The 27,281-nt window shown below is 40.7% G+C and overlaps 1 protein-coding gene and 1 long non-coding RNA gene across 2 annotated transcripts in view; one reads left to right on the top strand and one right to left on the bottom strand.

Annotated features, from left to right (window-relative positions):
* Window positions 1-27,281, top strand: part of LOC309506770 (piggyBac transposable element-derived protein 4-like) — a 255,356-nt gene that overhangs the window by 26,276 nt on the left and 201,799 nt on the right. The window lies entirely within an intron of this gene.
* On the bottom strand, window positions 24,160-24,641 carry LOC309507161. Its single transcript, XR_014209057.1, has 2 exons — window positions 24,282-24,641; window positions 24,160-24,235 (listed from the first exon to the last, which is right to left on the bottom strand). It is a non-coding gene; the product is annotated as an uncharacterized lncRNA (long non-coding RNA).

The raw sequence follows: 27,281 nt of genomic DNA, 5'->3' as shown, positions 1-27,281 counted from the left end.
AGTTAAGCACTGAAATTTCATGAATTCATTATCCAGAAGGGTGATCAAATGGTCCATTGGCGGGTTTGAATAAGTCCGATGACAGTAGGCTCTATAACCTCTACTTGGTACAGGTGTTGGTGTCGTGGACAGACAGACAGTAGCCTAATGATAACCATTTTCAGGGTCTTCCCAATATTATGAAAAAAATTATTGTATTCGAAGGATAGAAGTTGAAGGTAATGGTAAGATATGCACGTTTTATTTTTTTAAATGTTTTGTCAGTGAAGCGCTGAGTCAGACAATTACTTACACCGCAAAAAATAAGGCCCATCTGTTTCCATTAAAAATATATAAACCAGCCTAAACTATGTTTATCTTATAGGCAAAATTGCATACATTTGATTTGCTGAAAGCAATTAAAAATAACCTACTGTTTGGTGGAAAAGTGGAAAAGATTGAGAATAACTCATCTCTGAAAACTTTAAATGAAATAAATGTTATACAAAATTGATTTAGGGCCTTTTTATTCTTAAACAAGGCGAGGACACTGAATGATTTTTAGTAATGGTATCACATGGATGGGAATATGCATGGAAATGATATGCAGATGACGTTGTGCATAGTAAAACGAGGCGCTGTAAGCTCCATTTATGGTTATTTTGAAGAGGAGACGGGGTAGAGATGCATGTACGCACAATCTTCCACTGACTGGGTTTTATAAAGGGAATTTTGCGCAGGTTCTGGCGTAGACAGCTCCAGTAGTAATGAAAAGATTTATCTTGAACTCTGTCATGGAAACTAGCATGTATAAACCTTAATTAAACTATTTAATGATCAATTAAAAATTAATTTATACCTGTACGATATTACTCTGATTATGCTGAACAAATTTAATTAATTATATTAGGCAGGCTTGGTGGGTAATCCTAATTGTATTTTACTAATCAAGTTATTATGAATTATTAATAACAGTATTTTGCATATAATGCATTTTTGAGAAAAGGCAGACATAGCTACTTGAAATCTTTAGCTTTGTGTATGAGGGCTCATAGACATTATTTAACACAGGGGGACACAGAGGTAAACGTAACAGTTCTTTATTCACAGGATGTTGCAGTCTATTGGATCATTGAACAGGTGAGTGAAGAGCATAAGCAGCAGTTCAAACGATTATCACACTTAACCGATAAGTCTTTCTTTTGTAGGATGGAAGATGAACACGCCGAGGATATCTGGTTTGAAGGATTGAATAGCTTGGAGAGGACAATGAAGGTAGTTGGTATATCAAGGTGAGTTGTTGGGTAAGTTCACTCTCATGTACAAACTGAGGAGACTGGACAGTGAGTGAGTGATTGTGAGCTGTGTGCTTATTATGGGTGCTTGATGAGGGTATGACAGGTGTAGCGAGATACTCTGGTGATTGTGAACGAATGGGTGGAGCTGAAGGACCTGGTGCTGATGGCATGCTGGATGAATCCGTGACAAACAGACAAAGTTCTCTCTTTTTTAGATGACATTTAGGGTACGTTTACAAGACAACGATATGATTAAAACGGATTAGTTTTTCCTTTGAGTTTTCCGCGTACACCCTTGTCAAAACAATCCCCATTCCAGAGCTGGACAAATTACACAACTTCCTTACTTGAGTGAAAGTACAGATACTACTAGTCAAATATTACTCCATTACAAGCAAAAGTTGTAAAGACCAATTTTTACTTAAGTAAAAGTACAGAAGTACTCGTTTTAAAAAAGTACTTAAGTATCAAAAGTAAAAAGTAAATGTCAATGCATAGTTTTATTATTGTTGTATTGTTGTGTGTACTTACAGTACCTTATGCCTGAATTTATGCCTGCATACCCTCATATTAATATCAAATGTATTTCTAGAACACAGTTCCAGTAGTGGGATTGAATGTGAGATTGAATAAGTCACTCAATAACGTCCACAATGGTTTCTGACACAAAAATGGCTGATCCCTCAAATAGTGCCCCATTTAAAGTTTTTTGGCTTTTAGTATGACTATGTTAGCCTTACTGTTATCTATAAGCTAGTGTGCACCAAAACAATGACAAAATTCGCATGTAGAAGACCAAACCCAAAGTTGAAAATTAAAATCAGGTTGTCAGAATCCAATGTTAGATTGACATTAATCTCCAATGTTGGGCAGACGTTGAATTGTGGTGGAAAATAAAAATCGTGTTGACGTCAGAAACCAACATCAGTCCAGTACTAACATCAACCTGACTTTCATTTCCAACCAAAATGCAACCCCTAAAACCAAAATCATCCCCTGACAGACGTTACTTCTTTCTACTCAATGACCTTGTCAGAAATGTAGTGGAGTAAAAAGTACGATATTTGTCTTTCAAATGTAGTGAAGTTAAAGTAAAAAGTTTCCAGAAAAAATAATACTCAAGTAAGGTACAGATACTCAAAAAGTGTACTTAAGTAGGCCTACAGTACTCAAGTAAATGTACTTTGTTACTAGCCACCTCCACCCCATTCACACGGATCCACGAAAACACTGCATTCTGCTGCCAGGCCATTAGATGGCAATGAAACACTATAGACTGAACATGTAATACGCATGTGCATGACGTCAACGTCGTTTTGACACACGTCAAAAACACAAAAACACAAAAACGTGTTTTTGAAACCGTTTTCAAAAACTTGCACTTTGAAACCCGTTTTCAAAAGTTCGCGTTTTCAAGCACCCAAAATGCTGTTGTCGTATAAATGAACGGCCAAAACGCATAAAAAGTTTAACATTTTTTGTTGAAAACGGTGTCGTGTAAACAGCCCCTTAATCTGAAATCAGATATATCGAGCAAAGCTGAATCGAATGAGTGATAATTTACTTGAAATTAAGTATCTCAAACAAAACTTGTGAGTACCTTTCAAAGATTTAACACCATTTCTCCCAAAAAAGTATAAAACCAGCTTATCAGATTATATCTCATCATCAGATGGTCCATGTACGGTCCGTAATGTCCCTTCAACATTCCTCACATTATGCAGTGAGTGGTCAGGTGCTGTCTCTGTACTCATTGCAGTGGAAATACATCTGTAAATAGTAAGATAAAGTCTCATAATGGTATTTTCAAGGTACACTGTGACTTTTTTTTTTGTTCAAAATTAACTTCATTTAAATAATGAGTTAAATGGTTAAATAAACCATCAATCCTTCTTCCAAAACGTGTTTTTATCTTTGATTCACTGTGGTATAAGTGTTTATATTTTAGACCTGTCGGAATGGTTTTCGTGGGAACTTGCATACATACGTCACTCATGTCTCGTCATATCCATAAATAGAGAATAAAGTTGTTTGAGCTACTTTGATGCGTGTCTGGTGTGGGAGTGGCAGAGGTTAGTTGTCACAATGAGTGAGAAAGGTTGACATGGCACAGCTAAATCTCGAACCTCCAGGAAATCACCCATTTTAAACAAGAATAGAGGAGAGTCTGCTGGCAAAAAGAGAATCAACATTGGCTTGGCTTTTCGGAGATGGCGAGAACTGAGGGATTTAAAATGTTGGAAATACAACGCGGAGACATATAAATTGATAAACACAGATAAATTGCCATATGTAGCCCTCTAACAGTTCATTGTAAAGCAGTTTGTAAAGGGTCATGAAATGCCGAAGGACAACCAAAACAATGTTCTTCAGCAACTGCTAGAGGGCCAAAAGTTAAGATGAGTGCAAATCTAACAATACCCATCTACAAAATCTCTAAAACGGTCTCAATTTCTGTAAAAATGATAAAATACTAGAAAACCAGCACTATTTACAAAATGTCAGGACAAGGTTAAAAAAAAAAAAAACAGTCTTGCAAGATTTTCATGTCTGTCTCCAAAGCCATCAATTGATCATTGGTTTCCAATATTAGACATGCTTTATTAGATTACTAAACAACCAGATGAGGTAGTAATTATAGCTTTGCTTGTCAGGAATGTGTCTGTTCATTGATCATCTATACTGAGAGAACCTCTTCCTGTATATACGGCAGCCCAATCCCCAAAAGACTCCAAACAGAGAGGAACCTTATCCAGCCAAAGTCCTAAAACAATGCATCAACACTCATCAGTATGGAGATCGACCCTCTGTTCTTTTTTCCCCGAAAATTACTCAATTAAGCTATCCATTCATACAAGAACATTAATTCCTCCTGTCCTGACAAATATCCATATATTCATCTGTGAGCAGAGCGGTCATCTAATTCCACATAAGGTAAATCAATTAAGAATTTGTCCCAGAACGCTGTATTTCTTTGGAAAGAGACAGAGAGAGAATACATTTCACTTTGGAGATAGAGCAGTATTAACATCTAAAAGCTGAATGTTTAACTTCATAGAGAGCAACTAGTTAGGTCTATATTATTTTTAAATGAAATAAAAACAAACAAAGAAACACAGTGCGTGTCTTATTCAAACAAAATAGCACTAATAATGGTATGAGATGGTGATGATAAATAGTGACTACCATATTTATGTACTGTACCATGGTATTTACATTTTATTTTAATATACTTCAAAGACTGTCCGAAAATACTTGGTAATTCAAGGGTTCTTTTTTATAATTTAAATGCCTTCACGTTTGTTATAGAAGGAGAAATTAGACTTAAATAAATACAGCCATCTTTTAGGCTGTCTTTTATTATTTGATATAATAATAATAATTGGTCACAAACATATGGCTTACATTTGGCAACATAAATTTTGGATTTGGATTTTCTTTTTCTCAACTTGCTTCAGATTAAGGGTAAGTTGCTCTTGGTCTTGTTTTTTGTTTTGTTTTTTGTATGTGTTTAAAACTGTACATACATTTATTATCTCTTATCTATAATTTATTTTATTAATTGTTATGCAATAATAACTTCTCCATTTCTACCTGGTTTCTTTAATTTATTTAACAAAACAGACTACTCAGGAATTTTATAGTATGTAAATGATGGAACGGTTTTTATAAATCACATATCAAACAGCAAATACCTAAAGTCTTTTCCATAAAAAATAAATAAAAAATATGGTTTCCTCTTTTAATCCCAAACATTATAAATAGAACGGTAATTAGAACAAATTTGTTTCAATTAAAGGTTTTAGCTGGAGTATAAAAAATAAATAAAAATAATAATAATAATAAAAAAAAACTGTAAAAACTTACTTGGCCAATATGTTTTCTTACATGCTTCTCCTTTTCACAGCCAGACAGAAATAATGGAAACTTCCAATTAAATGATCACATGACTTAAAATATGTACACTATTTTGTGCACCTCTTTCCTCACTTCCCTGCGGCCAGCAGCATTATGGGCGAGAGACTTCTTGTAGGATTTTTAAGACAACGTTCCTGTACTGTTGCAAAGTGCAGGCTCTCGAAGAATGTGTTCTGTTCAAGGGTGTCATAATAGCTACAGAGAGCTCAGAGCTGTTTCTGAACATTGATGAGAACACTGTGGCTTGATACAGCCCTAAGAAAGCTGACTCAGTGAACATGAGTCACTCAAAACGCTTTATTGTAAGCCATGTCTTCACACTGCACAACTTTGATGGGTGAGGAACAGAAGCTGATGTTGTTTACTGTACTTTTTAATGTACCACTCCACTTTGTTTTGAAGCATTGTGTAGGCCCTACTTAATTATTTTTTTTATTTTTTTTCAGACAGTCAGTTCAAATCTAGACCAAAAACACATCTCTTTGGCCTAGCATACACATAACACATAACAGCCACGTGAAGGCCTCATCGACACGACACTCATAGGCACTGATCCTCAACAAACTCGTCTCCATACCAGCGTGACTCTGATCTTCAACCAGATGGAACTGGATAATATTCGGAATGTTCTGATCCAATCTGACTTCTGACCTGTAATACTGCCTGAATCATAATCATAATCATACACTGTTCGCTCGTTGGCCAGAGGAGAACTGAGCGACTGAGCCCGGGTTCTCCTAAGGTTTTTTTCTCCATTCTGTCACTGATGGAGTTTTGGTTCCTTGCCACTGTTGCCTTGGCTTTTGGCTTGCTTAGTTAGGGACATTTAATATTCAACAATATTATTGATCTGCCTTACTTAAGGTGGACGATGATGCAATTTTCTTCTAGAAACAAACTTTGTTGTATTATTTTCATGTTATCACTGTGAAGCTGCTTTGATACAATCTGTATTGTAAAAAGCGCTCTATAAATAAAGGTGACTTGACTTGACTTTAGCTTTTTGTTCATCAATATCTTTCTCAGGCTAGTCTTTTTTTTTTTATTGTTATAAAGCAGACTTACCATACAACTGGTAAGATTACATTTTTTGTTGTCACTAAAACGGCAGTACTGGTGATTCAAATAAAAGTCTGCATTGAAAGTGATTCAGTGACACTCAACTGAAAAGCCAGCTTATTTAATGAGAGGAAATTAAGGCAAATGCTGTGAAGACCTCAGCCAATCTCTGCCTCCTATACAACACACACACACACACACACACACACACACACACACACACACACACACACACACACACACACACACACACACACACACACACACACACACACACACACACACACACGTTGGGTTTTCATGTTTAAGGGGGATATTTATACTGTTCAAACTGTATATTCTTTCCCCTTACCCTTACTCTACCCCTAAACCTGGCCATCACAGAAAATGTTTTGCATTTTTACATTTTCAAAAATACATCAATTAGTATGATTTATAGGCTGTTTTCCTCATGAGGACCAGGATTTTGGATATTGCCATCTTTGTGGGGACAATTTTTTTTTTTACCCCAAAATGTAGTTTACCAGAATCTCAGTCAAGTACATATAAAATACAAACAGAATTGTGCTATGCTTGTGTGATTGAATTCCTAAAAAAATTTACAGAGCAATTCACTGCTCAAGGTGATTTACAATTATGTAGAAGTATTATTAGTGTTCCACACATTATCCTTATGCTTATAGGCTTGCAGAACTATAACTGAATATTTCATTAGAGGTGAAAACAACATGAGTATCACCCTCTTTTTCACAGACAGATAACAATCCAGCAGAACCCGTGCAGCTTCTGTAACAATTTAGCCTAAACAATTCAATAACATATTCAGGGGTAAGACCAAAAGGACCCTAAAACATCTGAGAAAACAGGGATTATTGGACCGTTTTAAAGCAAACACATAAGACTCATTATCACTGTGGCATATTGGCAGGCTCATTTGCTTTTCACAGTGAGTGTTGGGTCCAAAAAACCCTCCCCCCTGGGATAAACACGTGTATGGGGAGCGGGGGCGCTGTGGCCCCAGCAGCAGGTGGCCCATTGCAGCCTAATGAACACAGCAATCTGTTACTATCGCCACAGCGCTTTTCACCAGACAATTAGGCGACTAAGCGTGTAATTATTCTGGGCCAACAAGAAGAGGCTCTCCTCTAATTTCATCTTTACATTTCTGTTTACTCACTCACACTGCTCTCATTAATGAGAGATTTTCCAGTCTATGCTAATTGGTTTCAATAACATTCATTTTAGTTGAAAGGGAACGATTCTGTTAATTGAAGAGTGGGAGAGGAGGGGCAAAGATATAGAAATAAATAAATGAATGAATAAATAAAAAGAGCCTGCGTCTTTTTATTTTCGAGAGCGGCTGATGCTTTGAACGTGATCAACAGGTTCAGAGCTAATGAAATTAAGTGACGCCGGCAGTAGCAGAAAGGAAATCGCAAATTAAAAGCAATTTATTTTTCATTGAAGCATGTGGCAGTGTTCAGGTGCAATTAATGCGCAAAGCTTAAGCGCAAGAAAAAAAAGAAAAAAAAGAAGAAAAAAAACTAAAAACACCTTGGGATTGTTCCGGAGATGGTAATAAACACAGCACTACTGTAGATATTTGAGTTGCTAATCATTTATGTTTTTACTGAGTTTGCACACATATGTGCATGTGTGAAGGAAAGTGAAGCTAGGTTTTCCTCCATATTTTTCTCTGTGCTGTTAAGATGGGCTTACTTACAATATGACTAGAAGTCTCTCAGTAGACCACAGCTAACACAAGATAATTTGAGATGATTTGCATACAATTTGCATAATATCAGGACACAAGCTACAAATAGGTATGAGTGTGTCTTAATTACAATGGGCTACACTTTTCAAGAAGGCATGCTTGCATTCTAATTGAGTTAGCTGCTGCTTGCATTCAAGACGCAAATTCAGTCAAGCAAAAATGCCTGTTTAGGATGTGTTCAGTGTTGTTCAGTAATTATGTTCTATTAAGCACTATCCCTACTCCCCTTGAGTGAAATGCTTTAAGTCAAATTATTCAACATTTAAAGGTGGGAAAAGCAAATTTAGTAACACAGATTTTATTTCTTTTTTTCTTTTTGTTAAGTACATTTTAAATAATAAAAGAGGGATAATTGTACAAGAATTATATACATATATCTATATATATATCTATATATATTATACAGTAATTCATTGTACTCCTTTTACCTCACAGCTCAGAAACACACAAAAGGATTATTTTCTCATTTTCTGTAGGAAATAGGAGGAGAGCGAGAGACACTCAATTAAAAAAACACCATAATTTTAATATTGCATTAACAATTACATACCAATTAGTGGGAGTTTTTTTTCTCTCTCTCCGGTTCTCTAAAGTATGGTCATTAATTGATGTGCAGGGCTGTATTCAGGACTGGGGTACGAGCACCTGAGGTTGCCAAGGTTACCAAATGGAATCCTCCCTCAGACATCCCTGATCTGCATAATTCCATCATATAATTCAGTGGCTTTCAAAGTGAGGTTGATGAATGGCACCTTCAGAAGATAATATTTCTGCTTGGCTGTAATAAATCTTATGTGAAGTGCTTTGGGTGTGTGTATGCGTTTAGTTTTTTGGGGGACATAGAAGGTAGGACGAAACTCATTGAACACCCCTCCCCCATCTCCATTTCTCTTTGTCTGATTCTCTGCAGATATCATAAACATTAGAGCAAATTACTTGCTTACTATTTCTTGGTTCAGAAGAACACCGTAGCCTGAACTTTTTTAATATATTAATTGTGTTTAATCAAATGGCCTTTTAATGTCTCTTATTAAACAGCTCTTTGAAATACTTCATTCCGATTGGTCAATCACAGCATTCAGTGGTCAAATAATAAAACAGTCACAAAATGAATCGGATAATGACCGGCTGACTGCATATTACGTCTTACTTGGTACGCTCTGACAATCTCCTTTAGGTTCGAAAGTTATTTAAATGTCAAATTGAACTGAAGTGCACATTTATGCTCTGGAGTATCAAACATATTCACTAAGGACCAAAAGATCGCTGTTCTAGCGGGACCTGATTGACCAAGATGCCAGATAAACACCTGTGATATTGATCCCCAATTCCAAACAGTCTGGAGCCAAGAGGCCAGAACGCCATGTTCTCCACACATTGCTATTAATAAAACAGCGTAGGTCAAGCAGAACTGACCCCACCGCCTCAATAGTGTTTAAAAACAGGTTCGACCCTGGCGATAGTGATATGACCTTCTCTTCATTTATTCATGGCAGTGGTTATGGCTGTCTCTCTTTTGTCCGCTCCTATCAGGAGCGCTTGTTTGCCTTTAGCGGGTGCATGTATTTACCATGCATTAAGCCTCATTAGACGTTAATTGAATGTTTGGTCGCTGAGGGGCGAGTGGTGATGGAGAGAGTGTTATAGCTAATGATGAGAGAGGGAAATGAAGAGGGGGAGTGTTTTTTCCTCTTCCCACTTTTTTTGTGTGTCCTTACAAATATAAACACTTCTTATTTAATTTCCTTCTCTTCCTCTTTTGATTTTCATTAGATGAAAGAAAATAGTCTTTATTGCTCCCATGCCATTATGTGTGAGTGTATTTGTGTGATATTTGTGTGTCTGCCTGCATGTAAGAAAGAGAGATACAAGCTAAGTGAAAAATCAAAGTCACAAGTGCGTATTTTCTCTGACACACCTGTGAGTGATTGCATTTGTTTACTAATTAGGTTTTATTTTCCATTATTAATGTTTTTAATAAGCCCAGAGTCAGGTGTGGCTGACAATAATGAATGCCTCATTCTCGAAGTTCGTTATTGGCGAGCTGCTCTGCTCCCTAATAAAGGGATAATTACTCCATGTTTGTACAGACATAAAGAACTGAGTATTGACTTTTTGACAGGCTGTGACGCCGCTCACGCTAATGACATTTTAAATTGTATGTTTATAGCTATCACACAATGAGAGAGTTCATCATGTTTCCGATAGATAGATAGATAGATAGATAGATAGATAGATAGATAGATAGATAGATAGATTTTGAATGTTATTTGTGCTGAAAATAACAGGAAACTTGTAATCACTTTAACCAAAAGATATGATAGCCCTCAGTGTAAGGCAGGAAATTAAACAGTTAGTGGCTTTCTAGATGTGAAATTAAGGGTGAACCATATCACACTCTTTCTAACTAAACAGTTGTGGTCAGGCACAGATTCAAGGGCATTTCTCCTGAGACCACTCATTTTGAACGGGCCTGCGTATAAGTAATACTAGTAGCTCTTGAGTGAGTTTTTTTTTTGTTTTTCCGTATTTCAACAAACCAACAGATGATGCAATGATGAATGTTGAATACTGGAGGCTTGGGGCTTCATTTGTGTACACCTTGTGACTTTAAGGCATGATCATTTAAGAGAATCAAGAGTTTATGATAAATGAAACTACTGTGGAGATAAGGCCTGTTTCACACATTTCGCACGTTGGGTTTTTACACTGAGAGTGTCTCTTCTGCATGACAGAGCTGCAGCTTTGCACAAGAAATTAAGTTATTTCTGGGTTACAACAGCAAGTATTTTCTTTAACACTGGCAATAAATTATAAAATGGTATGCTGCTTCTGACATAGTTACAAAATATTTTTTATTATTATTATATATATATATATAAAAAAAAAAAAAATTCAGTAGCACAAGTATGTGTAAAACAAGGTGTTTGGTAGGTGACGTTCCTTAAAGTTACACACAGATTTTCAGACTTTTGAACACATTTCCCACAAAATGATGGTACCTATCTACAATGAAAGAGATGCTATGAGAAAGAGGGACACAGGAGTATTTCCTGATCAAAAATGTAGGGGTCTCAGCCAATGGACTAGTGATGTGAAAATGTGGGACATTTAAAAAAAAAAATACATACAAAAAATATAATACAAAAATAAAATATAAAATAAATGTTTAGTTTTTTTTCACAAAATAAATCAAAAAGATATTTTTAAAAACAACAATGGAAAAAAAATGCGAACGCCTGGTGGCCGGGCCTCCCCCCATGGGGTCCGGCCGGGCTCAGCCCAAAGGAGCGACGTGGGGCCACCCTCCTGTGGGCTTACCACCTGCAGGAGGGACTGTAAGGGGTTAGCTGGTGCTTAGTGGATCGGGCGGCAGTCGAAGGCGGGGGCCTCGACAACCTGATCCCTGGACACGGAAACTAGCTCTAGGGACGTGGAACATCACCTCGCTGGCGGGGAAGGAGCCTGAGATTGTGCGTGAGGTTGAGAGGTACAGACTAGAGATAGTCGGGATCACCTCCACGCACGGCTTGGGCTCTGAGCGGTGTTCTGTTATTGGACTTCTGTGCTAGTTACAGCTTGTCCATAATGAACACCATGTTCAAGCATAGACAATACTATGTAAGGCCTGTAAGGCCATGGAGAAGGACTACCGGTCGGCCTCGAAGAGATTCTGGCAAACAATCCGGCGCCTCAGGAGAGGGAAGCAGTGCCCTACCAACACTGTTTACAGTGGATGTGGGCAGCTGTTGACCTCAACTGGGGATGTCTTCGGACGGTGGAAGGAAGACTTCAAGGATCTCCTCAATCCCACCGACACATCTTCCATTGAGGAAGCAGAGGCTGAGAGCTCGGAGGGGGACTCGTCCATCACCCAAGCTGAAGTCACCGAGGTAGTCAAGAAGCTCCTCGGTGACAAGGCACTGGGGGTGGATGAGATCCGCCCTGAGTACCTCAAGTCTCTGGATGTTGTGGGGCTGTCTTGGCTGACACGCCTCTGCAACATCGCGTGGCGATCGGGGACAGTACCTTTGGGCTGGCAGACCGGGGTGGTGGTCACTCTTTTTAAGAAGGGGGACCGGAGGGTGTGTTCCAACTACAGGGGGATCACACTTCTCAGCCTCCCTGGGAAAGTCTATGCAAGGGTACTGGAGAGGAGAATACGGCCGATAGTAGAACCTCGGATTCAGGAGGAACAGCGCGGTTTTCGTCCCGGTCATGGAACACTGCTCTATACCCTCTCCAGGATGCTGGAGGGTTCATGGGAGTTTGCCCAAACAATCCACATGTGTTTTGTAGATTTGGAGAAGGCATTTGACTGTGTCCCTCACGGCGTCCTGTGGAGGACATGTGTCCAGGGGCCGGAGGGTGTCAGGTTTGGGGACCACACGATTTCGTCTTTACTTTTTGCGGATGATGTTGTTGTGCTGGCCCCATCAGACCAGGACCTTCAGCATGCACTGGGACGGTTTGCAGCCGAGTGTGAAGCGGCTGGGATGAGAATCAGCCCCTCCAAATCCGAGGCCATGGTTCCGGCCATGGTCGGAAAAGGGTGGCTTGCCCACTTCAGGTTGGTGGAGAGATCCTGCCTCAAGTGGAGGAGTTCAAGTATCTTGGGGTCTTGTTCAAGATTGACAGACGGATCGGTGCAGCTTCTGCAGTAATGCGGTCGATGTACCGGTCTGTCGTGTTGAAGAAAGAGCTGAGCCGCAAGGCAAAGCTCTCGATTTACCGGTCAATCTACGTTCCTACTCTCACCTATGGTCATGAGCTGTGGGTCATGACCGAAAGGACAAGATCCCGGATACAGGCGGCCGAAATGAGCTTTCTCCGCAGGGTGGCTGGGCGATCCCTTAGAGATAGGGTGAGAAGCTTGGTCACTCGAGAGGAGCTTAGAGTAGAGCCGCTGCTCCTCCACATCGAGAGGGGCCAGCTGAGGTGGCTCGGGCATCTGTTCCCGGGAAGGTGTTCCGGGCGCGTCCCACTGGGAGGAGACCCCGGGGAAGACCTAGGACATGCTGGAGGGACTATGTCTCCCGGCTGGCCTGGGAACGCCTCTGTGTCCCCCCGTAAGAGCTAGAGGAAGTGACTAGGGAGAGGGAAGTCTGGGCACCTCTTCTTAGCCTGCTGCCCCCGCGACCCGGCCCCGAATAAGCGGAATAAGATGCATGGATGGCATTTCAATATCATTTTCAAAAGTTGAAATTTAGGGGTTAGGATTCGGGATAGCCACCTCCCAATTGAAAGTACCCAATAAATGATGATTTTATATATATTAAAGGGTAACTAAACCCTAAAACAACTTTCTTTAGTCAATGATCTGTAAGACGGGGGCTTTATTAATGCTAAGTATTTTTTTGACATTTGGGTTTAAAGTGTTTTAATTCTACAATATATGGTGTAAAAACGTCTGAGTGCTGCCCTCTTCAGGTTGAACGGTGGCTACTGCAGTTGAATTTTCCTAGAGGGTACCAGCTAACCATGCCCTTGCCTACAGAGACGCTTCTCAGATGCACGTATTTCCTGCTTGAGCCTACGTGTAATGAGTATATTCTGTTATATTCTGTTTTGATTAAGTTTTGTTCTCAGTTCCTGTTTTCCTGATTTCTAGTTAATCTCATCATTTGGTAGTTAGTTTCTATGGTTCCAAATATGGTTCCATGGTGTCCTCCCCCTCACAGCCTCCCCCTCACAACCTGCGAGCCTGAGGAACTCACTAAGCTTGTCTTAGAACCAGAGACAGCTACCAACAAAGCCCCGGAGTCTACGTGCGCTGCTCAGTCCATCTCAGAGCCAGGAGCGGACCTGTGTCTGACAGATCTATCAGAACCGCGGATCCAGTTCCCACCCATATGCTGACCCTCGAATCTTCACCGTCTTCTTCGGTCCTGTCCAGAATAACAAGTCCTGTCCTGTGTAACAAGTATATTCTGTTGTATTATGTTTTGATTTATTTTTCTTTGTTCTCAGTTACTGTTTGCCTGATTTCTATTTAATCTCCTCGTTTGGTAGTTAGTTTCTGTTATTCCAAATTAGATCACACCTGTTCTGTTTCTCACTTGATTATCTCTTGTGTTTATAAGCCCTGTGTTCTTTCAGTTCTTTGTCCAATCTTGTTCATGGTAAGTGGTTGTGTTTCCTGAGTTTCTTCAGCTTGTTTTGTGCACTATTGCATTAAAGACTATTTGCATCGTATTGTCCTGCGTTGTCCACTTTGTGCACAGCTACACTGTTACACTACGTAGGTTTGTAAAAAAATTGCATAATGCCAGCCTATGGTCTTCATTGGCTGCCCACGAACAACGTCTACTTTGAACCGCCCTCAAACAATGTAGTTGTAGCTGAGGCTTGGAAGAGTTTGGTTAGTGTTTTTGACAAGTTGACGTTTTTTTGCGCTGCAAGAGTAAATACACTTTCCTCCATTTGCTTTGTTTAGAGTAGAAACAGCAAAACCTTGAGGACCACATGAAGGAAGGTGTGCCTTGGACCACTCGTTAAGACTGGAGTAAAAAAAAAAATATGCAAAGTGAGTGGTTCGGATAGTGGGTGAGGCACGCCAGATCAGTCAGCTCCACCTTGGCTCCTTCCACCATCGGTTCCACTTGGGGCCAGCATTCAAATGGCTCCACCGGGCTCCCCAGTCCACCTCAGTCCTCTGGCACCCTGGCTTCACCTCGGACGCTCGTTGCTGCAGCTCCGACTCAGCCTCCAGACCCATTTATGTCGCTTCTGAAATGAGAAGGTCAGGACTGGATGATGTGCATGGATAATTCATCTATAAGAAACACTGCAACATTCTGTGTAAAAAAAAGAAAAAAAAAGAATGGTCAATTTTTATTGCATGGTGACTTTAAATCTATAGTATTGTTTATTTGCATTAAAATTAACAATTTTAACAGCATAAATAGATGTATTCATATAGTTACGATAACATAATTCAAATTTGCTGGGGTTTTTTATGCAAACATCTTCCGATTTTTACGCATTGGTCTGAAAAGACTAATTTCATATGAAAATTGGACTGAATTTTCATGCCGAACATTTTAGTGTGGACAGGTATAGACAAATGATGATCCATTTATAGTTATTTACTATCACTTCATAATAAGAGCAATGAAAGAACAAATGAAAGCATGAGAGTAAGGTAGCCAACCTCTCTTTTTTAATCATGATTTTCTGCTGTCTTTATTCATTACTGTTTTGTGACAGCTATTCAGCTTGCCAACACGCTCTGCCACCTCTAATGATGTGTGTTGCACCAATCTCAGGTAAAATCATCAGCAGCATTATGAAGTTAATTTCAAATGATTGACAGTCCTTTATATGCATGTTGCTAATGTAACAATTTATTTTCCTAACAGGAGGAAAATGGGAAAGGCAGGGCAGAAAAAAACTTAAGTCTACTTTATGTGGCAAGACCTTAATTTTATTTGCACAACTGGATTGAAAGGTCAAGTTGATTTTGCGCCTTCTATTAATAGGAAAAGAGGATGACTTGTGGTTTGTTTCACTTTGAAGGGCCTTCTTGATAAGAAAAACCTCTTTCTAAAAAAAGATCAAAACAAGTAAAAAAAAAAAAAAACCTGAAAAAAAAATGAAAAAAGTCTGTCTGTAATATCCTAGAGCTAAAAATATATGTATAGAATATATAGCGCTGTTATGCAGGACAAATGCTGTTTATATTTAACTTTATATGCTGTTTAAGAGTAATATCACCACCCTGATGTGTGGGGGGTGGAGATGCCCAAGTCTTATTCTGTTACTGTAGCTGTCAGTAGTGTTGGTAGTGTCGGTAGATTAATTTGTTAAAGCAGAAGTGGAAAGAGTACTGAAAATGTTTACTTAAAGTCCCCCTGTAGTCAATCATTTTAACCCCTTAAAACTCATCTTTGATCACCAAAATGACACATTTAAAGTTTTTTTCCTTGAATTATTTGCATGCCTTAAAATTGGTTGAATGTAACTCTACACCCTTGCCTTATTTAGTATACACAGTTCTAATTATATGCAAATTAGCCCCACCTCCACTCACTCACACCAGGGGCACGTTCAAGTTCAAAACGGTGCGCAACGTTTTGCTACGGTTTCCGGGTTGAACGTCATGTTTTCTGGAAACGGCGTGCACCGATGTGCAACGGGGTTTGAGATACGTTTTCTCTTGTTTGGTGGGTGTGTCAGAACTGCAGTCCAATCAGCAGCAACATGTATATAAAGCACGCGGTATTATAGTGAACTCGCACAGTGGGTTCAAGGAAAGTAATTTACAAATGTGTTCGATGTAGCTCGGTATACGCAACAACTGAGGATATTAGAAGACATGTTTGTCGTAAGTTTTATTGTAAAAATATAGGATATCAACATAATGATGTAGTTGTTTATATTTTTAGCTTCATTGCAAGTGTATGACATTTGGTATAGAAATAAACAATGGTAATTAAGTGCTTTTCCTAAAAATGAGAAAGAAAATACAGGGTATTAAAACAGTATGAACTACAAATAAAGTCAGTATGTGAGGCTAAATAGATGTGTTTTAGTCTGAATTAGGTAAGATGTGTGCTTCCATTTCAGTTTCAGCAATCCCTTCACTCGATTGGGATGTTCTCTTTTGTTCGGGGCGGCAAGTGCAGTAACTGTAACATCGGGCATATTTTGTAGTATTAAACACATATTTATACCGACTTCATCAGGCTCCGAAAATTCTTCACAAAGAACACAAAGAATGGCCTTCTCAGCTGCCATAGTTGCAACTCTTGCGTCATCAGAACAGTGTTCAACACATCACCGTTTCTGTTTAAAAAACGTTGTGCAACGTTTTGTCGGGGCTGAACGCAGCCCAGCTCAGAGATCCACTCGGTGACGATCACACGTTGACGTGATTGGTTACAAGGTAGTTTTTGACGTCAGAAACACCAGCGATTTCAAACTGTGTTTTTGAGTATTTGGTTCACTGCAGTTTTAAGGAGAAAATACTCAACAATGGTGTTGACGTATGCATTTGCACATGGTTTGTCTTAAAGGTGCAGTGTGTAGATTTTGGCAGCATCTAGCAGTGCGGTTGCAAATTGCAACAAATTGGTTAAGCCCACCGCTCACCCCTCCCTTTCGAAGAAGCTACAGTGGCTAAAACAGGACAAACATATCGTTGTCTGAGACAGCAGAGAAAATCCAGTCAAGCAACATTGTTTGAGTTTGTGGTAAAACAATGAGATGTTTGCAATAGGCATTTAACCTTTTGAATGACCAAATTACACCTTTGTGTGCACAATAGCGAAGAAATGGCAACAAATAAGTTACACTTTATCTATGCAAAATTCTGAAAGTAGGCATTATTGGCAGTGATGGGAATAACGGCGTTATAAATAAACGGCGTTACTAACGGCGTTATTTTTTTCAGTAACGAGTAATCTAACTAATTACTGCTTCCTCCATTACAACGCCGTTACCGTTACTGTCAATAAAAATGCGGCGTTACTATAATTGAGCTCACTGAAGCGGTTTTCATCCGAGTAGGCTCTCTCTCAGCCATAGGAGCTGCAATGTTTTTTCTCTGGTGTGTGAGTGTTTATGAGGCGCGGGACTCGACAAAAGCGAGGCGAATGCCGCGAGCGTGCTCGACAGTGCGCGAGAGAGACCGAGTGTGTCCGAGAACGCGCTTGACAGTGCGCGAGAGAGACCGAGTCCGAGTGTGTCCGAGAACGCGCTCGACAGTGCGCGACAGAGACCGAATGTGTCCGAGCATAAATACTTTATTTATAAATAAATGACACATATCAGCATTTGAATAATCTCTGTAGCATATTGGTATCATATGCAATGTTTTAATTAGTTTATATAACATAAACTCCAAAATAACCTGCAGGGAACGTTCAAACATATTTGTTTCACGGTTGTGAGCATGTGCGGCAAACACGACTAGAATTTGGCTAAAATAACCTCTGATGATGACGTTCTCTGTAGATTATGAAAATAAACCCCCAAAAGATTATATTGTATTATTATTATTTATGTTGATACATTGTTCAGTATTATATTGAAAACACTTTTTGTTAAACTTACTATTGTGAGGAAGAAAATACTTCAAGTAGGCTATACAGAATGTCTACCAGTTGTTAAGGTGTGTGAGTTTTATCATTTTAATTATATGCACTAGTGTATGTGTATGTATATTTTTATTAGGCTACTATTTATTTATTTTTGGTACATTTCTTAAAAAGCATAATTTATTTTTAGACTTAATTGTTGGCCAGTTGTGGTCTGTGCAATAAATATTAAAAGTTCTAAACCATCTATTGTTTCATTGTTGCACTATAGTAATGATAATATTTTAATATTTAAGTTAATAGGTGTCTCTCACATTGTCCCACAGCAACATTAAAATAGTGTAGATTAGTGTACAATGTTTTATAATAATAAGATGTTCTATTTAGTGTCAATTTCATTCATTTAACATTTCATATTGGGGGTATCCAAGAAATTTCTTATATTTAAACTTTTTTTTTTTTTTTTAAGTAACTCAATAGTTACTTTCCCTGGTAATTAGTTACTTTTGTAATGATGTAATTCAGTTACTAACGCAGTTACTTTTTGTGAGAAGTAACTAGTAACTATAACTAATTACTTTTTTTAAGTAACTTGCCCAACACTGATTATTGGTCACTTGATTGGTACATGGTCCTGTTACATGAAATTACAATCCAATGACAAATTTTCAACATTGACAAGGGAAAAATGTCTCAGGTTACGACTGTAACCTATGTTCCCAGAGAACAGGGAACGAGATACTGCGTCAAATTGCTATGGGGAACGCTTCCGCGTTAACCAGTGTCTGAAACGCTTATCTAATCACGGCAATCCTATTGGCCGACGACAGCCTATGACATCATCACTAGTGCGACCTGGAAGTATATAAAGGGAGCCTGGATAACATGTCAACAACTTATCTTCTAAAGGGGACTGTTCAGCAGGCATGTGAACGGCCCCTTATGGCAACGTGACATTAGCCTAATCCAAAATATTTCCATATGTGGCTCTTTCCTCTTTTCTTATCAACAAGTGGATTTACAGCCACCACATCAGCAGCACCGCCGGTCACCATGTCTCAGCGCTTTTATGAAGAGGACGCAACTGCACGCGCTTCGGGCATGCACGCGCATCAAGTACCGGGTTTGAGAAAATCTGGTATCGTGACGTTTAAAAAAATGTTTTACCGACTTGGTACCGAAGTACCGGGTCTTTGACAACACTAGTCAGAACGCTATGGGGAATGATCTACCCATGCTGAGGGGAGTACATGCCAAATTATGGCTGTGACAAAAAACGTCAAAAAACAGCAGTTTCACTGAAATGCCAAAAACGCTCTTCCTTCGGGTCACTATACAGGCTGCCAGTGACAGTATTCCCTACATCCACTGCCCAAGCTATAGGCCTCAAATAGGCCTCCAATACAATGAAGGCCTACCAATGCTGCTCATGGCTTTGGAACCCACAATTTCCAAGGAAAGGGTTCCTTCAAGGGAACATGGCCAAGGGGTCTAAAGGAGTCCCGTCCAGTCACTTTCTAAGGGGGATATGAAGTCAACCCCACATGCCACCAGGGAGGCTTGACCTGGTCTAATTTAATGACCTAGTCTTGCCAACAACCTGTCTGTTTCCTAAACAGAGTCTCTAACATATTTTGCCTCACTTGTGGAGGCATCCGATAGGGAGGACTGCAGATAGTGGCAGTGATCGGTCACAGACTGGATCATAGAGATGGGCATTCTGGAGAGTAGAACTCAGCATAGCGCTTTCTAACCCTTGCGAACGAGGGGAGTAACTCTACCCAATCCTGGATCTACACAGTGCTTCAAAGCCATGTGGAGGCTGGGCACTCTGAAAGGGACCTTAATAGGGGAGCGCCTCTAGCTCTAATGTTTACATTGCCAAAAGGCAGTATACACAGCAGAAGCGCTATCGACCCTTTAAAGCAAGGGGAGCACAATCTTACGCTACTGGACTATAGAGGAGGCCTACTGTAAGGCCTACAGCTTCGAATGTCACAGGCGTCAGCCCAGGCAGTGCTTCAGCTCTAAGGGAGCATACTCAACCATCCCAAGTTGGAGGGAGTAACTAATCTGTCTCTACCTGAGCCTGGGTGGTGAAGGGTGATATCATACGAGCTATGGGTGGCAAAGTACTCCAATAAAGACCCTAACAAGGGGAGTACTATCAGCATGACCCTGAGAATGTATCAGGGTTTAATAATGATGCCTATTATCTTGCATTTTTTACAAGACAGATTTTACATGCTCTACTAAACCCAAGGAAATGGAGGCCACAATAAGTGGCCAACGACATTCAACCTAATGACTTATTTTATTCAAGGGGCTCAGTGGAAAAAAATAATTTTTCAATTTTAAGGCCTAACTGGATAAACTAGCCACAATATTCAGCTCTAAAGGACAGAGGCCTGAGCATACTGCTTCTTACTTTCTAGAGAGAAAAGATGACTCTTTTAGTAAGAGGAGGCCAGTACTAGGAACAACTAGATTTACAGGAATAAATGATCCTGATGGGCCCTAGCTCTAAGGAGCCTACACTCAGATACTGAGAGGCTCAAGGCGAGAATGCTTAGCAAACCACCACCAATTTCCAAGTTACTAAGCCTAAGCCAGAAATTGAGGCGGCACCGTGAGGGCACACACGAATATGAAGTGACTGAAGTTCAGAGCTATAATCTCAACGACCCTCTAGCAGAGGAGAACTACTACTCTAGTATAAGGTGGCTATCAAGGTGGCCCGAAGAGGACCAATGCTTGCCATCTCACACAAAAAATGTCTATTAGGTGCTCGGATGAACGGTGGCCTCACTAGAGAATTTTCCATACAGCCAACCTGTTCACTACTACAGATTGGCACTACCCGTTATATAAGCCTGACGACTCTAACATAAGAGGAGGCCTATGGAAAGGGTATGCATAGCCTACCTATATATGGGAACTTCAGGGCCCTAATTTCACCATCCTATGAAAACCATATTTAACCCCCCCTTAATATTTCCTAATAGGGAAACTTACTAAAAACTCACGTAAAGAGAGAAGATCTACAGAGCTCAACCTGCTGCCCATAGAGTGATGGTCTAAATGGCATTCACAAAATGGAGGCCTATATCACCATAAGAGCTCGAAATAAGTTCATTTGTTTTTGTGTTTTCATTCGTGTAAATAATTTTTTCCATATTGTAAATAAAGCGAACCACCTGCTTGCAGTTATCTCGGTTTTCCTTGCATCATTTACCCACAGTACTCACCAGAGACCAAAATTATAGGAGTGTGTTAAAATGATATTAGGCTATGTACGTCTTTCTCATACCTCTATGCAATCAGGGGACGTAACCAAATAATTCTTATTTTTATATTTTAGTTGTATGCCTGAGATTTAAATGAAAACCACAAAAAACATGCAATTTGGTTAAATATCTTTTCCAAATATTTGCTTCTCTTACCTCCCTAAAAATGGTTTAGTCCGATCTAAAGTATTTATGAATTATTCAGTCAGTGACAAACATCAGATGGACCCAATAAAATTGTAAGTCCCACCCCAGCTCGTGAACAGAACCAATCAGAGTTGAGGCGGCAGCTGCCTCTGAAGTTAACGATAAACGTGGTGGAAGAGCAGAAGACTGACTGACTGAAAAATGTCGGGGAAAAGAAACATAAATCAGGGTACCAGAAACACCATGAAAAGAAGGAGAGGGAGGCCAGGAGAGTTGTTGTATCCCAGTCGATCAAGACGTTCTTAAAGACAGGTTAGTCCAGTGGTTCTCAACTCCAGTCCTCGGGACCCACTGCTCTGCACATTTTGTATGTCTCTCTTATCTGACACACTCAGGCTGAGTCCCAATTCGCCTACTTATACTACGACCTAAAAGTATGTACTTTTTTTGTGATGAAAAAGTACATACTTTTGAGTGTGTAGCAAAAGAGTATGCACGTTCTGGGACAAACTTCGATGACGTCATGCAACGTAAACGAGAACGTGGTTGCCTAGTTACGCACACCGCGACTGTTAACAAAACATTTAACATTTCATTCATTCTTATATATCCAATATAATTTTATTTACTATTCCCATCTTTTTTCCACAATACATTTTTAATGTGTTTACCAAATTGAGGAGTGAAGCAGGGCGTCGTCGTAGATCAACCAAACGCAGGTTGTTTGTGAGGCGGCTGGTTCTGACGTTCATGTGCAAATGTGTGTAACGAAAGCTACTTATTTTCTGAGTTAAAATATTTAAAGTTTATAGTGTAACTATTGTTTAACGTATTTTATACTTAAGTATAATACTTAAAAATACCCCGATGAAAATGAACGATGCTTTTACTATAGTAAAAGTGTAGTAACCATATTTCTTTGGTTGGACTGATAAAGTTAACATTTGTACAGCCACAGTATTACTACAAATAAGTCAGACAGAAACATCAAAAGAAATACATAAAAAAGACACTTGCATGGCACTGTACTAGAGCCTTTTTATTTATTGTTTTGTAGCCTGCAATGAGGCGCTCAGTATCTTCATCGGACCCTACAAGATAAACACGGTACTTTTTTGGCACAACATAAACCCATTAATATTACGAGACGACAAAATATAACTTTAATTAGGGTTAAACATTTGAATTCTTAAAAACTGAGGGCGCATCTCCGTTGCTGCATCCGACTGCCATGTTTACATCACCATCATCACCGCAAAGCTCCTCCCTCCCGCACGCAATGGGTTGTGGGCAATATTAGCCGTTAGAGTGTGCAATGATCTGCACTTCGAATTCTAACCGGAAATAGTAGACCATCCGGGTATCTTTGGAATACTCATTTCAACATACTACGATTTGGGACGTACTAATTCTAGTTTCGCATACTATTTAGGACGAAAGCTACTTATTTTCTGAGTTAAAATATTTAAAGTTTATAGTGTAACTATTGTTTAACGTATTTTATACTTAAGTATAATACTTAAAAATACCCCGATGAAAATGAACGATGCTTTTACTATAGTAAAAGTGTAGTAACCATATTTCTTTGGTTGGACTGATAAAGTTAACATTTGTACAGCCACAGTATTACTACAAATAAGTCAGACAGAAACATCAAAAGAAATACATAAAAAAGACACTTGCATGGCATTGTACTAGAGCCTTTTTATTTATTGTTTTGTAGCCTGCAATGAGGCGCTCAGTATCTTCATCGGACCCTACAAGATAAACACGGTACTTTTTTGGCACAACATAAACCCATTAATATTACGAGACGACAAAATATAACTTTAATTAGGGTTAAACATTTGAATTCTTAAAAACTGAGGGCGCATCTCCGTTGCTGCATCCGACTGCCATGTTTACATCACCATCATCACCGCAAAGCTCCTCCCTCCCGCACGCAATGGGTTGTGGGCAATATTAGCCGTTAGAGTGTGCAATGATCTGCACTTCGAATTCTAACCGGAAATAGTAGACCATCCGGGTATCTTTGGAATACTCATTTCAACATACTACGATTTGGGACGTACTAATTCTAGTTTCGCATACTATTTAGGACGGATAGTACTATGCGAATTGGGACTCAGCATCAGTTCAGTTCATGGAGTCTCTCCTAATGAGCTAATGATCTGGTTCAGGTGTGTTAAATAAGGGAGACATACAAAATGTGCAGAGCAGTGGGTCCCGAGGACTGGAGTTGAGAACCACTGGGTTAGTCTATTGTTATTTCGTGGGGAATAAGAAAACTACCGTCTACAGCCTGCCAGGTACTGTCACTTTTCAAGATCAGTGAGCACCTCAATCTACCGAATGATTATGTGGTCAAAATCCCTGACTTTTTACACTATTGTAAATAGAGTTAAAACAAATGCACACGAGTCACGACGCATTGCATAATGCACCTGACCTGCCGGCTGATTGTATATTTTATTACATCAAGAAAACACGGATACAAAACACTGCACTTGGATGAATACATTTATTAGCTTTATTTAATAATATATTACCAGTTCCATATTATCTTTATTAAAAAAATAAGACAATAAATGATTTTATTTCTGTCAGGTCCATTAAGTCAAGAACACACATGACAAAAACATTTTTTAGGAAAAATGTTATTGAATAAATTGCAATTCAAGTTGATAAATTCTGAATTAAATGTTTTGGCGGTATGGCTCTGTTCAGGGAGTCCTCTGAGCTTTCATGAGCACCATGAAATAGCAGAGAGTCAGAGGACGGACAGCAGCAGCATTAGGGAACGCTCACACAGTTTAGGACTGGGAGAGCTGAACTATTCCCCCTATGAACAGAACAGCAACGATGACAAAAGCAAAATGCCATGTTATACACGACAAGGAGGATCTGGGGAGGTGGCGGGCAGCAAAGAGCTAGCAACAGCAGTTAGGAGCGAACTGAATCTGTTTGAAGAGGGCGCCCTGTTTATATCATAGCCATTAGCAGCGAGGGGAGTTGAACAGCTGATGCAAAACAGCTGAAGCATTTCAGCTGAGCAGAAACAGCTGATGAGACCGTGATGTTGGCCAATAACGTTAGCAGCGTCTTGACTAACTGGCCTGCCAGAACTGACGCTTACGCTCAATTTTAGAAATTTGCCTGCATTCTTGTCATTTTCTAAATGTAAACTTTTTGATTTATGAATTATAACAATAAAAAAAAAAAAAAACATTATTTCGCTGTTACTTTTTTAAAATTGGTTTTATTATTTAACAATTTCTTGCTTTTTGTTAGTTTTTTATTAGTTGTAATTTTTATATAAACATTTAACTTTTAAAATAAAGTTTCTCTTACGAGAGGTCTCTCGTACTGCGTAAGCATCTTACGCTAGGGGAAAATCCCTTTTCCGCGAGATATTGAAGCCAAAAAATTATCCTTAATTTTGTATTATTGTAAAACGCGTTGCGGCAGCATACAGACATAGGCAAGACGGCTCGTGTGCCTATTGGCTGTTCTGCGGCAACTGCAGCAGCCTATCGAGCGAGGCCTAGCGTGACGTCAGACCCAATGAGGGTGCTTCGCGCCCACTGCGTCACGTCCGGCCGAAACGGGCGTGGCTTAGGCCTATAAATACAGCTCGCAGGCAGCTGATATCTGATTTTTCATTTCTTCAGCGAAGCACACGCATCGCTGGATCCGGAGAGAAGCCGCGCTGTCTGAGGAAGCACTTGCAGCGGGACGAGTCGTCACTGAAGTCGCTGGCCGCGCCGCCTTCAATCGCCTTCCTGCTGCGCTATCCGGCGCCTATATCCTTTACACTCTCTGTTGTGTGTGTGTTCGCCGCCGCGACACACACTGCCTAAAAGAGCTTGCGTCTTTTTAAAGATGCCTTCCTTCGGCTCGTGCAGAGCCATTTCCTGAGTTACACGAAGAAGTCACTAAGTCTTGGAACGCCCCCTTCTCAGCTAGAATGCGTTCTTCTGTTTCGCTAGCATTCTCCGCTGTTGACGATGCTAAAAACAGAGGTTACTATTCGCTGCCGCCGGTCGAAGAAGCGATAGCTGCCCACCTTTGCCCGCCCTCCGCTGGACGGCATGCTAAGCTGGCTCTACCTTCAAAAGCTTGCCGCATGACGTCAACCCTGCTCGGTCGCGCCTTCTCCGCCGCTGGGCAGGCTGCGTCAGCGCTGCATACTATGGCCACACTGCAAATTTTCCAGGCCGATCTCCTCCGAAAGCTGGACGAGAATGGACCAGATGCAATTTGCGTGCCAGACTTGAGAAGTGCTACGGACCTCGCTCTCCGCGCTACTAAGTCTGCTGCACAGGCCATAGGACGGAGCATGGCCTCTGTCACTGTGACTGAGAGACACCTATGGCTAACGCTCTCTGAGATGTCTGAGTCTGAGCACGCCGCGTTTCTCGACGCTCCGCTTTCTCCCGCTGGCCTCTTCGGAACTTCCGTCAAAGATTTCGCGGAAAGATTCAGAAAGCGTCACAGGCTATGAAGCACTTCCTGCCGAAGCGCTCCAGTTCTGCAGCAGGCCGTACGAAACCGTCTGCTCAGAGCTCACAGCCTCCGCCCACCGCCGCCACTTCGCAGCGCCGACAGGCCCGAAGCGCGAGACCGCGCTCTCGCTCATCTGGCCGCCGCCCCGCCCCGCCCCGCGTGGACCGCGGCCCAGGATTGCGGTAAAGCCCGAGGCCCCGAAGTCGTCCTAGCACGCCTAGGGAAACGACGGTGTCCAAGTCCCGCTGCGGCCGGACTTGCACCAAAACTCATCGCTCGTTCAGTTCCAAGAAATGTGACTGTTCCAGTGTATTTTGCAGTCAACAAGCCGGTTCCACTGCCCGCTTGCCTGCACACAAATGCCGTTTTTACAGCTACCCAGATAAATCCCATAAAGAGTGTATTTTCTGGTGTCCCGGCCACGGCCGATGGTGTTATGAGTGTAGACAAAATGCCCACTGCCCAGTGCCCATTCCTACACACAAGCACAGCCCGTCACACAGGGCTCGCGCACATAAAATCGACCCAGTTCGATTGCGCATTAAACGTAGCAGATGTGCCCACTGCCCAGTGCCCACAATCACTACGTCCTGCATGTCTCGAGGTTTCTGTAAAAACGAAACCAACGTGCATTCGCTCTGCTCAGGCGGACAATGCTCTCGGTGTGGTAAATGTGCCCGCTATCCCGTGCCCACATCCACACACAGACATGACAAGTCCTACGGGACTCGCCCAGCCCTCCCCCTCTCGGTTAACCACCGCAGAGGAGCCGAGCGCGGGCAATCTGCCCACTGTTATCAGCGCGCCCTCTGCCTCGAATGTCATAAGCGCGACGCTTGTGTTACAGCACACCGAAGCCCCTCTGTCGCTGAGCGACCAGAGCGCGCTTCGCATTCAACCCCTAGCCATTCATGCAGATGCATGGGCGAGGCTACCCGGGGTTTCGAAGTGGGTGCTAGACATTATAAAAAGAGGCTATTCGCTACAGTTTCGCCGGCTCCCTCGTCGCTATGCGACGCGCGTCGAGACCATGGTAAAAACAGAAGTAGCACACCTACTTCGAGCCGAAATTTCGAAACTATTGAGCAAAGGGAACATAGAGCCGTTATCTCTAGCTCAGAGCGAAGGAGGGCTATACAGCAGATACTTCCTGGTATCGAAAAAAGACGGGGGTCTCAGACCCATACTAGATCTAAGGCAACTGAACAGAGTGCTTGCAAAGCGACAGTTCAGAATGCTCACGACCAGAAAAATCCTCACGCAGATTCGCCGA

This window comes from Leuciscus leuciscus (genome assembly GCF_965113295.1).
Source record: "Leuciscus leuciscus genome assembly, chromosome: 9".
In the NCBI taxonomy this organism is placed as follows: domain Eukaryota; kingdom Metazoa; phylum Chordata; class Actinopteri; order Cypriniformes; family Leuciscidae; genus Leuciscus; species Leuciscus leuciscus.
Note: the sequence above shows the minus strand (reverse complement) of the source record. Positions and strands in the feature narration are given on the sequence as shown.